Source organism: Temnothorax curvispinosus, unplaced genomic scaffold (assembly GCF_003070985.1).
Source record: "Temnothorax curvispinosus isolate PA1 unplaced genomic scaffold, ASM307098v1 QBEX01004747.1, whole genome shotgun sequence".
In the NCBI taxonomy this organism is placed as follows: Eukaryota; Metazoa; Arthropoda; class Insecta; order Hymenoptera; family Formicidae; genus Temnothorax; species Temnothorax curvispinosus.
The window spans coordinates 466801-477140 of record NW_020214527.1 but is presented as its reverse complement, the minus strand read 5'-3'; the positions used below and the strand labels follow the sequence as shown (position 1 = coordinate 477140).

The window sequence follows — 10340 nt, the reverse complement described above, 5'->3', positions numbered from 1 at the left end:
AGTGTCCTCTATCGCTCTCTGCAGATAGATATCTGGGCCATTGAAAGGATGAATACGTATCCTCGAACAAGCTCTTAACGTGCGATATAATATAATGCATGGATATATATTATATATGATATTTGCCTCCTGTTAAAATATGTTGTAATATTTTTTATTACTTTAATTAAAAATTAAACTGTTATTTTAGGATTTGTCCAATTTTGATTCTATTTCGTAAAATATTTACGCTATGTGTTTATTTACACACTAATTTATACATTAGATATAAAGATTTATATTAATTATTAATTATCCATTAAGTTACCAGAAAGAGCATATGTTTGTATAGTTTAACATAGCTTTATTCTAAAAAGTTTCAAGGCGTTTTAATGGTTATTGTTAACAACTTAAGTCATTAATTTGGAATTGTTTTAAGATAAAAGAAATCTTATAGTTAATGAATCTTTCTCAAAGAACTTTAAATCGAATGATCGAGAATACCTTGTTTATCGATAATTAATCGCTGAACTAGTCTTAACAGATTCAATATGGAATATTTCAGTTTCCCCCAGTAATGTAGGAGTTAAAAATTAACTATAAAAATTAATTGAATTATTAAGCATAAATTTCAGCTATCTTTTTTGCGAATATTATTTATATTGCTTATGCATACAAGAGCGAAAATGCTGTATGTATATCACGCGCAGCGCAAGTACGATTCGCGAAATTATTTTACTCTAATTAAACGTCGCGATGCAATTCGGCCGCAGCTTGCGCGCCGAGAAATTCGTCGGTTAAGTTCAGTCGTGCAAGCATTTCCGGCGGAGTTATCTTCCGGAAATATAATATTTCATTACACAGTCGGCCGTTCTTTGCCTTCGATCGTAGCGGCCGCAAGATAATTTCGCTGTCTTCGCGCTGAACGTTTCCACCGTGTTGAGTCGACTTTGATACTTCGAAACAAATTAACCGTCTGGCGAATGAGGCTGAAGTAAGAAAAAGAAAAACTTTATTCTCTCTAACTTTCTCTCTCTGAAGCTTTCATTAATGTAAAACAGTTAGTCGTAATGTTTTTCAGTGATTATTCCAACTGCAATTTTAAATAACGTGGGTTAAATCCGTAAAAGATGTAGACGGTGTATTTATGAATTGCGTCAGTGTAATGTTTAAACAAATACAAATGACGTGTACTACGTCAAATTTGCATAAAAATGACCGGCGACAGTATCGTAACTCATTATCTTGAAAACATTTACAGTATTACGATACGCTATATTTTTTTATGGAGTTCTAGCAATGACAAGTTAAATAACAAGCTTTAATAAATAGAAAGCGATGTATATATAGTTATATTTTATGTTATATTTAGCACTCTTACCTTCTTTCATAAATGTAACTGATACTGTTTCTATTATCCAAGAAATCTGAATATTTTAGTTTTATTTTGTGCTTGTAACTAACCACATAATACTTAAATAAAGAAAAGATTATAATTTCATGTATTATAAAATTAATATAAAATGGAATTAACAATAATTGCTGGAACATCAATTATTTTCTCTTAATTAGCGTAAAATAATTATATATATCACTATCTACAGACACCTTGTCATTTCCTACCGGGGCTTTACCGTATATACCGTATATACCGTGTAAACGCAAGATGGAAGGATAGAAGCTTTCCGCTCGCTGGTTCGTAAAGTGTAAAATGTGATACGACCAAGATGCCATGGTTGTATAAAAACTATATAATATTCTCGGTTAATTTTTAAAGTACCACTTACTCCGAAGATGAGCAGAAGGCCGTTGAAAGTTTCGTTGCCTCGCGCAGCACATCTCTTTTTTTCTTTAATAATGTTATAAAAAACCGCGCGCGGTGCTCTCGCGTCGGCAACGAACCACCTGAAAATTAGAACTCCTCTCTTAACGATGTCCCCATATAATGATTCACTTATTTAAGTTTTAACATCCAACCTGTCTAAACGACCTCGCGACACTCGAGCACCTAACGTGGCGTTTTTCAGAAACGCAGTTTCATTAACGGAGATTGCGAGAAGCGGCGCTATTACCCACTGAGATCGACGTAGATGTGTGTAGGATATAACTTTTGCGTGTGTATATAATATTCATTTGCTTATAAGGTAGCAACTGGGAGTATATTAGAAATTACGACTATCTGATATGCTTCAAATGGTGTACACGTTCTGACTGGGGGATGAGATCCGTCGTCGATCTCTCGTATCCTTTGTGTTTGCAATCCATCTCGTCGTCGAGCGTCTTATTGGCACTCGCGTTAGGCGAGTTACGGAAAAACGATACGCGAAACTCCGTCGAACGGATGCTACCGGCGCGAGATCAGATATACGTGTTGAGAAGAGTCCCGCACGAAACCGAGATTTCACGTCTAACGTGAATATGGATACGCGCGCGCGCATGTTTGTGTGTGTGTGTGTACGGATGTATACACGGTATATTCGCACATGAGAAGAAAATGTTCGCACGGGCTCTTAGGTACCGAGAGTGCCTGTCGCTATGCAGTTCGCAGGCTCTCCCGCGAATCCGGTGGATCAGTTTGCAGGCTATACAAGACACCTCTGTGCCAAGATGTAGAAATTTCAAGAGATATCTGCATGTTCTACCTCGTGCGAAAATAGAGAAGAAATCACATACGTATCCCAGTAACTCATTTAATCCTCGACTATGCGAGTTTCAGCTATCACATATACGTGCGTTGTGATGAATTTACACGGTTTCCATTTTTTGCACTGGAACATTTAGGACAATCTAGCCGCGAGAAAATAACATTTCGAAATAAATCGTGCAACAGATGTTTTTAATTCGAGAGAAATTATTTCCACCTTTGACTTTTGGCATTTATTCATGATTTATAATTATAAAAATGCTTTGTCATGCATCTATGTTGTAAACCTCACGTATGAAACTCATTTATTTTTCGATTGTAAAGTTTACAAATTAATTAAAAAACACAATTTAGTAATTTTGAGAGAATAAAAGCTAAAATGTGGCAAGATTGTCGAACGGGAAAATCGATGCTCTGTAGATAGAAAATAATTTATGGTTTTCCTCGAATCAACAGTGTATCGGTTATCGTGTATTGAGTTATTTAGTTTTTTAATTTCGATAAACAATAAACAAAATATCACAATATAATAATAAAATGTATTAATAATAAAATAGGTATAATAATAAATAGAAAAGAACACGCTGATATTTGGTTTCTTCAATCTTGTCTCAAATATCATCGCAAGTGCGTGGTAAATCTCGCAAAATCTGCGCCCGAGCGTTTACAGGCACTTGAGCATTTCAAACAATACGCCATAATCGTGTAGTTATACGCCATCCTTCACTGATTGCAATCTACGCAACGGCCGGTCAGTATATCGCTTTAAACATTAATACGAAATCTCGTTTAAGCGTCGGTGTAACGTTTGCTTAGGCCGTGAAATTTCGGTTAGAAGTGCACTTAGGCCCCGAGTACATACGGAATTTAGTTCCTGTATCGCGTTACCACGGTAACAGGCTGACCGTGCGCGGTTCTCTATCCTGCGGTCGGATAGGCTCACCAGCATCCCTCTGGAAGTTTGGGACGATGTCAGAGGAGAAGGGCGAAGATAGAAGGAAGAAGAGAATAGGGAACAACAGACAGAGATGCACGAAAAGGGAATCGAAAAGTTCTTCCGACAAGGGTGGGTCGGAAGTCGGAAAGGGTGCGATGTTAAAGCGACTTCACCTTGACGAATCATTTTGCGAAGGTATACGAGATGATGCACTGTAAGAAAATAGAGCATCTAGGACGAAATTGTAACAACCGACCTGTCATCCTTGATCCTGTCATCCGTGCCTAGTTTAGATCGTAAACGGGTTTTCCTCGGAGAAGAGCTTTACGCTCGAGGCTCGTATATAATGCGTTATCGCACGACAAGGCCAACGAAAGGACGCGTTAACGCGATAAAACCATCCCGCCGCTGCCGACGCCGCGCATGATCTCGAATTACTATGCGTCGGCGGACGCGATCACGTACGGGGATGTCGCCACGAGATGTAACCGTGTGTAAAATGATCCTCCACAAACGACCGCTATTTTTTGCATCGTTAATTTTATTTCTCTCGTTACCACCGCTAAGAGCGGTTTCACTTGATCATCCGGTTGAGTAACTCGATCTTGCATGTTGGTCGCTTATTGAATTTGATTGGTAAATTTGATGAAAATATGCAATTTCTGATAAACGATATTCTTTATAGATACAACAAGGAACGATATCTGTTTAACCTTAATTTAGAAATAAATATAAATTATATAACTAACAATAAGAGTGAAAATAAAAATTGGGATATCGAAATACGATCAGATTTCTCCAATTTATCTCGTGGAGCCAATACATAATTATATATAGTCGTAAATTTTTTATTTGATTGTGAGTTTTTTATTGTGACATCGATATACTGAATCAACGAAAAAAAAAATATTATCGCATTATTTATCCATGGAGCGCAGTTTAAAATGCCAACGATCAAACGGAAGCGAACTTCGTTGAGAAGAGAGAGGATAAACGTCATGGTTGTAAACGCGCCTCCGACAGGGCATTAAAAATGATATTTTCACGCTCGACGTGGACCCTCCGGAATATCCTGCACCTAGTTACGGTCTTGTGGGCTATATACTTGGCGAATGTAAATGCGCGCTTCACAGAGCCTCCCCCAGTTATTCAACCTTCTCTCGAGTTGCTGCAACGCGCTTCCTGGCATCCGGAACGAAATCTCTACCGACACGTCATTCCGACGTCCACGGCCCGCCGGAATCCTGAGGGGTGGCGGCGCCGAAGGCGAACGTTTCTCTCATCCCCTCGGTGCGCGACGGTGGCTCTTAACACGGCGTGTCAAGTCGGGAAACCATCGTCGTGAAAGCATCTGCTCGTTCGCGCTCTGAAGATTAAAAAAGTTCCCTATCGTTTCAACGTTGAAGCGCGAACGTTGCGCGTTCTCGGCAAAACGCTGAGAACGAGGTAAAAAGCCGCGAGAGCAGAGAAAAAGAGAGAGAGAGAGAGGGGAGAGAAAAGGGTTGAGAGAGAAGAGTGGACGATATTGCCGCGTTTTTCAAACGCGTCTAAGCGTTCATAGTAGACTCTCGTATCGAGCCCGTACGTGTTTCCATCAGCATCTTCCCGGGCCCCGTCGTCGTCGTCGTCGTCGTCGTCGTGAGGTCAGGCGACGAACACGTTCTCTCCCATGACGCAATTGCGGCGCAATTGTAACTTACGTCGTTCGTTTCGACCGTGTTTGCACCGTGAAATTTCTCGACGGTGAAACTGGCGATATGGGCTTCGTAAACGACGAGTTGCGCCGTTATTTGACGTTTCGAACGACGTGACATTTCGTCGCGACGTTTCGACGATCTTGCGACGATGAAAAGCACGAGAGCGGGTATTCGCGCCGAAATCTCTAGGAGAATTCTACGAAAACGCAGAGAGATAGTTACCCGCGTCTTTCTCTCTCGCGTTGTTTTAATGCGGAATGTCACGTCGAGAGTCGTCACCGCGCGTAAAGCATCTGCTCATCCGCTCGCCCGAGAGATTAAAAAGTTTTTCTCTGGGAAACCTCGTGAGACAATATTGCTCTCATCGCGCGCGGGCAAGCAGCCAGGAGGCGCCAAACTGACAATATACGTGTATGTGTGGAGTGTAGTGTTGCGTGTGTATATGTGTAATGCTTTCTCGCCGGTGACGGAAGCTGGGTTGGGATTTCTTGGCGATTTCCGATCGCGTGACAACTCACTCATGCGCGAAGCGCTCGATAAAGGAGTTTCCGACGATTAAATGGTACTACAAGGTGTAAGAAAATTTAATAGTTAGCGGCGGGAGACAGGCGTTAACTTGGCTTTCCGATTGCGATCTGTATTGCGACGCGCACGCGCGCATACGATTCGAAATATAACGGGGTATATCAACGAACCAACATTTCCCACTGACAAACGACTATAGATAGAGCCGATCTTTTCGCTCGAAATGAAATTGCGTCCGTGATTCCTGCAACCGACGGTTTTTTTTACTCACGGTTCGCGTGAAGCTTAGATTGCAAACTATTGGCAATCACGCAATTTATGTGTGCCGGGAGCCTTTTGGAAAAAAAAACGTGGAAGGAGACTCTCAGAGGATGATTTGCGCTTCCTTTTTTGCGAGTAAGTATTGATTCGTGAGATATGTATCTAAAAAACGCGATATTTGTACAATAAATCTACAAGATCTGTTTCTGTGAAAGTAAACACATCAAGGAATAACAAGGAATAATTATAAGTAAATCATTGAAGATTACTTCGCATTTTATAATTGTTGTATGTATATAATTCACATACTGAAAACATAGTTATTTTTTATAGTTATATCGCCTTATTTATTGTACATAAATAATATAACGCCTAATATAACATTTTAATTATTTTATATACATTATTAGAATTAAATCTATTTAATGAAAATATAATAATATATACATATATATATATTTAATAAAACAAATTATTATTTTTTGCTCACATTTCTGTAGATTTAATTACATTAATTCTTTAATATCTTGAACTCTGAATAAATTAAATAGCTCTGTTGTATTTTACAAGAAACAAACTAAAAAAGAATATCAGCTCTCGTAAATGTTTTTATCGGAAAAAGATTACATAAATCGCGGAAACAAGTTGCATAAGCAGATTACATAAATCGCCAATATCATGATCATTCATCGGAAAATATAACCATCGTCATATTTCTTTAACGATTTATCAGTTTTCAGATAATCTTTTTCACCTCACCTATTTTTATTTCATATAATTACTTCATTACTTGGACGTTTAATAACTAACGAATGATATTGACAAATTCTGTCAATAAATACATCACTGGTTCCAAAAACTGATTCAATAGAGAAACGACATTACTTTCGAAAATCTATCAAAACGTATTTAATTAAACGTCATCAGACGTAACCGCCGATAGACCTTCTCTTTCGAGAATATGACCTCGGTTTTGGACCGATACTCTTTCGTGCCAAGAAAGTATCCCGCAGCCGATGCAGTATTCTGAATAATCGAACATCTAATATAGTACGTCCGATATTCAATTTTCTATACGAACAGGGTCATAGCGATATTAAAAATGCAATTTCGCAATCAAGCGTTTTTGATTTCCGGAAACACAATATTCTTTATTGTATTCTGAAGTGCTATTATTGTTTATTGTGTTCCGAAGAATCACTATTTTTTATTGTATCAGAGTTATTAAAAGGCATGTATTCGAGCATATTCCGTCGTGTATGAAAAAAAATTGATTTAAAAGGAAACAAAACCTCTTTAGGATCTGCTCGATGCGGTCGTTTTGTGAGCACAGACTGAAGAATAAACTGTGACTGTTAGATACAAAGCAATTCTTTGAACAGAAATTAAAGAGCCTAGAGGCAGTATATGGACAAACAGACTTTGAGGGAACAAAATATTATTTGCAGATTTTCTTAATTGAAACCGTTTGCGAAAGGAGAGAAGTATTTGATATGAAAAGAAATATTTGATACACGAGTTAATGTTTTCGTGTATGATTATCTGATTATTTATTGCATGTTTACATCGCATTTAAATTTTCAATAAATAAAACTTAAAATTATGTATTCAACAAGCAGGCGTGTGAATACCATGAAAGGTTCCTTTGAAAGGAATACAATGACGGCGCGTCTCCGTTATCTTGCTCTACATTGTAAGAGTATAGTGCCAGGAGATTGTCCTAGATCTCCGTAATGTCCCACGACTATCCACTTTGAATCGTTTCCGTGAAATAGTCTGTGTCTCAGTATAAATCCCCTTTCATATTTCCCTGCTTTCATTGCCGGCATCGTACGAATCTGTTCCACTTTTCGGTCCGCGTTCGTTCGCAACACTTTCCCAGGCATTAAAGCGTGAAGAGCGTGGCGGCAAAGGGAGATGGTGTGCTATACGTTCCACCCGTTCCGATTTATATCGGCCATACCGCGGCGACGTGAGCGATAATAGGAACTCTAGACGGGGCTGCACGGAGCGAACATGGTCATCACGCTTATATCCTTGCCGATGCTCGCAATTGCATTCGTTTCGTGCCGCACCGGGTAGCTAGCTGGGCTCGTTGTTACACGCAGACACGTAGTTTACTCGACGTGTCTTATTGCCGCTTCACCTCGCGTATCCGCAGCACCGGCGAGGATGTTTGTTTAATGTCTACCTTGGTGGACTGCTTCGTACGTCTCGTAACCGCGCTTTAACTACAAAATCCAAGCGCTCTATTCCCTTAATTCTAGGATAGAGGCATTTGAAAATTCACCGAAGTAGAAACTCTGTAAGATCGGTTTATCTTAATGGAGAACAAGCTTCTTTGCCTACTTTGTAAGAATAACTTCTTATATTAAAACATAGTGCATGTGATAACGGGCACAATTATTCTTGCACAAATTCTTGTATAACTTCTTCTTTATCAGAACGAAAATGCTACGGTCTTTTCCGTTTTGCTGTAGAGAAAAAGAAAATGAGACCGAATATAAGTGAGTAAAATTAAGTATTCACCAATTTGCTTTGAAAAGCAATTACCGAGAAGCATATTACTGAATATGCTTTAATTTTTGGAAAAGAAATAAAATGCAATAATGAAAAGCTGCTTATGATTCAGAGAAATGAAAATTCTCCGAAAGAAGAGAAAAGATATCGATGCCCTAACAATTTGAAAATAACTTTGAATAAATTGTATGCGTTAAAGTCGGAAGTACTTGTATAGATATTATGCATTCCATATTCAACGATATTACGCTGCATTGCAAATTCAGCTATATTCCGAGAGCGTAATGGCACTTTGTACAGCGACGTAATTTTTTGTAACGCAAATCCTCACAAGTTAATTAAACATTGAGGGGAAACAGGAGTAAACTAGAGGATTTGACTACATGTATAATTCGTTTACCTTGCTAGAGATATACGTATAACAGAGCGCTATCATTTTGGATTTGTCTCTTTTGACGTCTTATTGTTAGTGTGTGGCTCGTTCATTTTCTTGATTAAAGATCTCATTTATGACGCGTTTGTAAGCATGTATGCAATCGTTTTCCGTGACAAAATTAAAATCTGTTTTTCTTACAGATCTGTGATCATAAAAAAAAGAATAATAAAGATAACAAGCAAAAGATTAAAATATCGTCATTATCGCCAATTATTGTTTTCTAATGCGAAACTTTACATTAATTATTTGTCAAATAATTAATGAAAAAAATAATATTTTTTGCTCGTTTTCATTTCTAAAAACTCCATTGATGTGCTTCCAGTATTATTAAATATGTTTGTTTCTCCAATTAACATAACATTAATATTCATTGATTCATTTGCAACTGTAAGTTATTTTTGCAAAATAAACAATTATTCTCTGTCTCTAAAACGCAAAAATTTCCATTTTTAAATATACCTAGTAATTAAATCAAAGAGGTGAACATTCTTTTTTTAAATAATTAAACGAGTTTTCGAGCCATTTATCGTATAATTTTGTCTCATTTCGCGCGTCTCTTCTGTGACAGGTCGTTTCTCTGTCTAATTCAATTCTCGACGCCTCTCAATACTCTGTGTTGCCTTTCCTATTTAAACTTTATTTAATTTAACACATCATAATGAGAGAAAGGTTGCGGCAATGTCTGATGCTACGATTGCTTTTCGCGCACGAACGACAGGTACCTACCCATTTCATCTTTGACGATGGAAGACGCGAATCGAGGGATAAAAGCAGACAGGCGTAGCGAAGATCCCCTATGAGCCTTTGTTTCTCCCTGTTGGCTTGTTTGGCTCCGCAACAGGAAATTAACACCACGGTTCTGTCTTCTACATACCGCCGCCCGTATTGTTATCCCCGAAAGGTAATCTGGGATTTGTCACGGTCGTGCGTACTTTGATATTAGATGGGTACCCACATGATGATTGTCACGCCGCGCCGCGCTGCACGCTTAGAAGGCTGCGGCGCGCGTGTCACGAGTCACGATTTATGTTTTCAGCCTGGTACTTATCACGCCGGCAACTTGAGGGTAATTGCCTGCGTCGTTATGAATGCATAAAATGTTTGAACGCGACATACGTGCTAAACTGCTCGCGCAATATTTCATTCGCGCAATCTACAAACATCACGCGCGATGCAAATAACAAGGCGTATCTGCGCAAGAGTAATAATTATTTATTAAATATTCTAATCTATATCATGGATATACAGACGACGTTACGGAAATGGGTATACGATTAGACGGAACTCTGTCATGCGCGCGTAAAAAAAAATGTACGTACTAAACCTTAATACAACACTTGC

General features: G+C 38.5%; 1 long non-coding RNA gene across 1 annotated transcript; it reads right to left on the bottom strand.

Annotated features, from left to right (window-relative positions):
• Positions 1-7562: 7562 nt before the first annotated feature.
• On the bottom strand, positions 7563-10020 carry LOC112453890. The gene is made up of 2 exons (XR_003040676.1): positions 9726-10020; positions 7563-8517 (listed from the first exon to the last, which is right to left on the bottom strand). It is a non-coding gene; the product is annotated as an uncharacterized LOC112453890 (long non-coding RNA).
• Between the last annotated feature and the right edge of the window lie 320 nt (positions 10021-10340).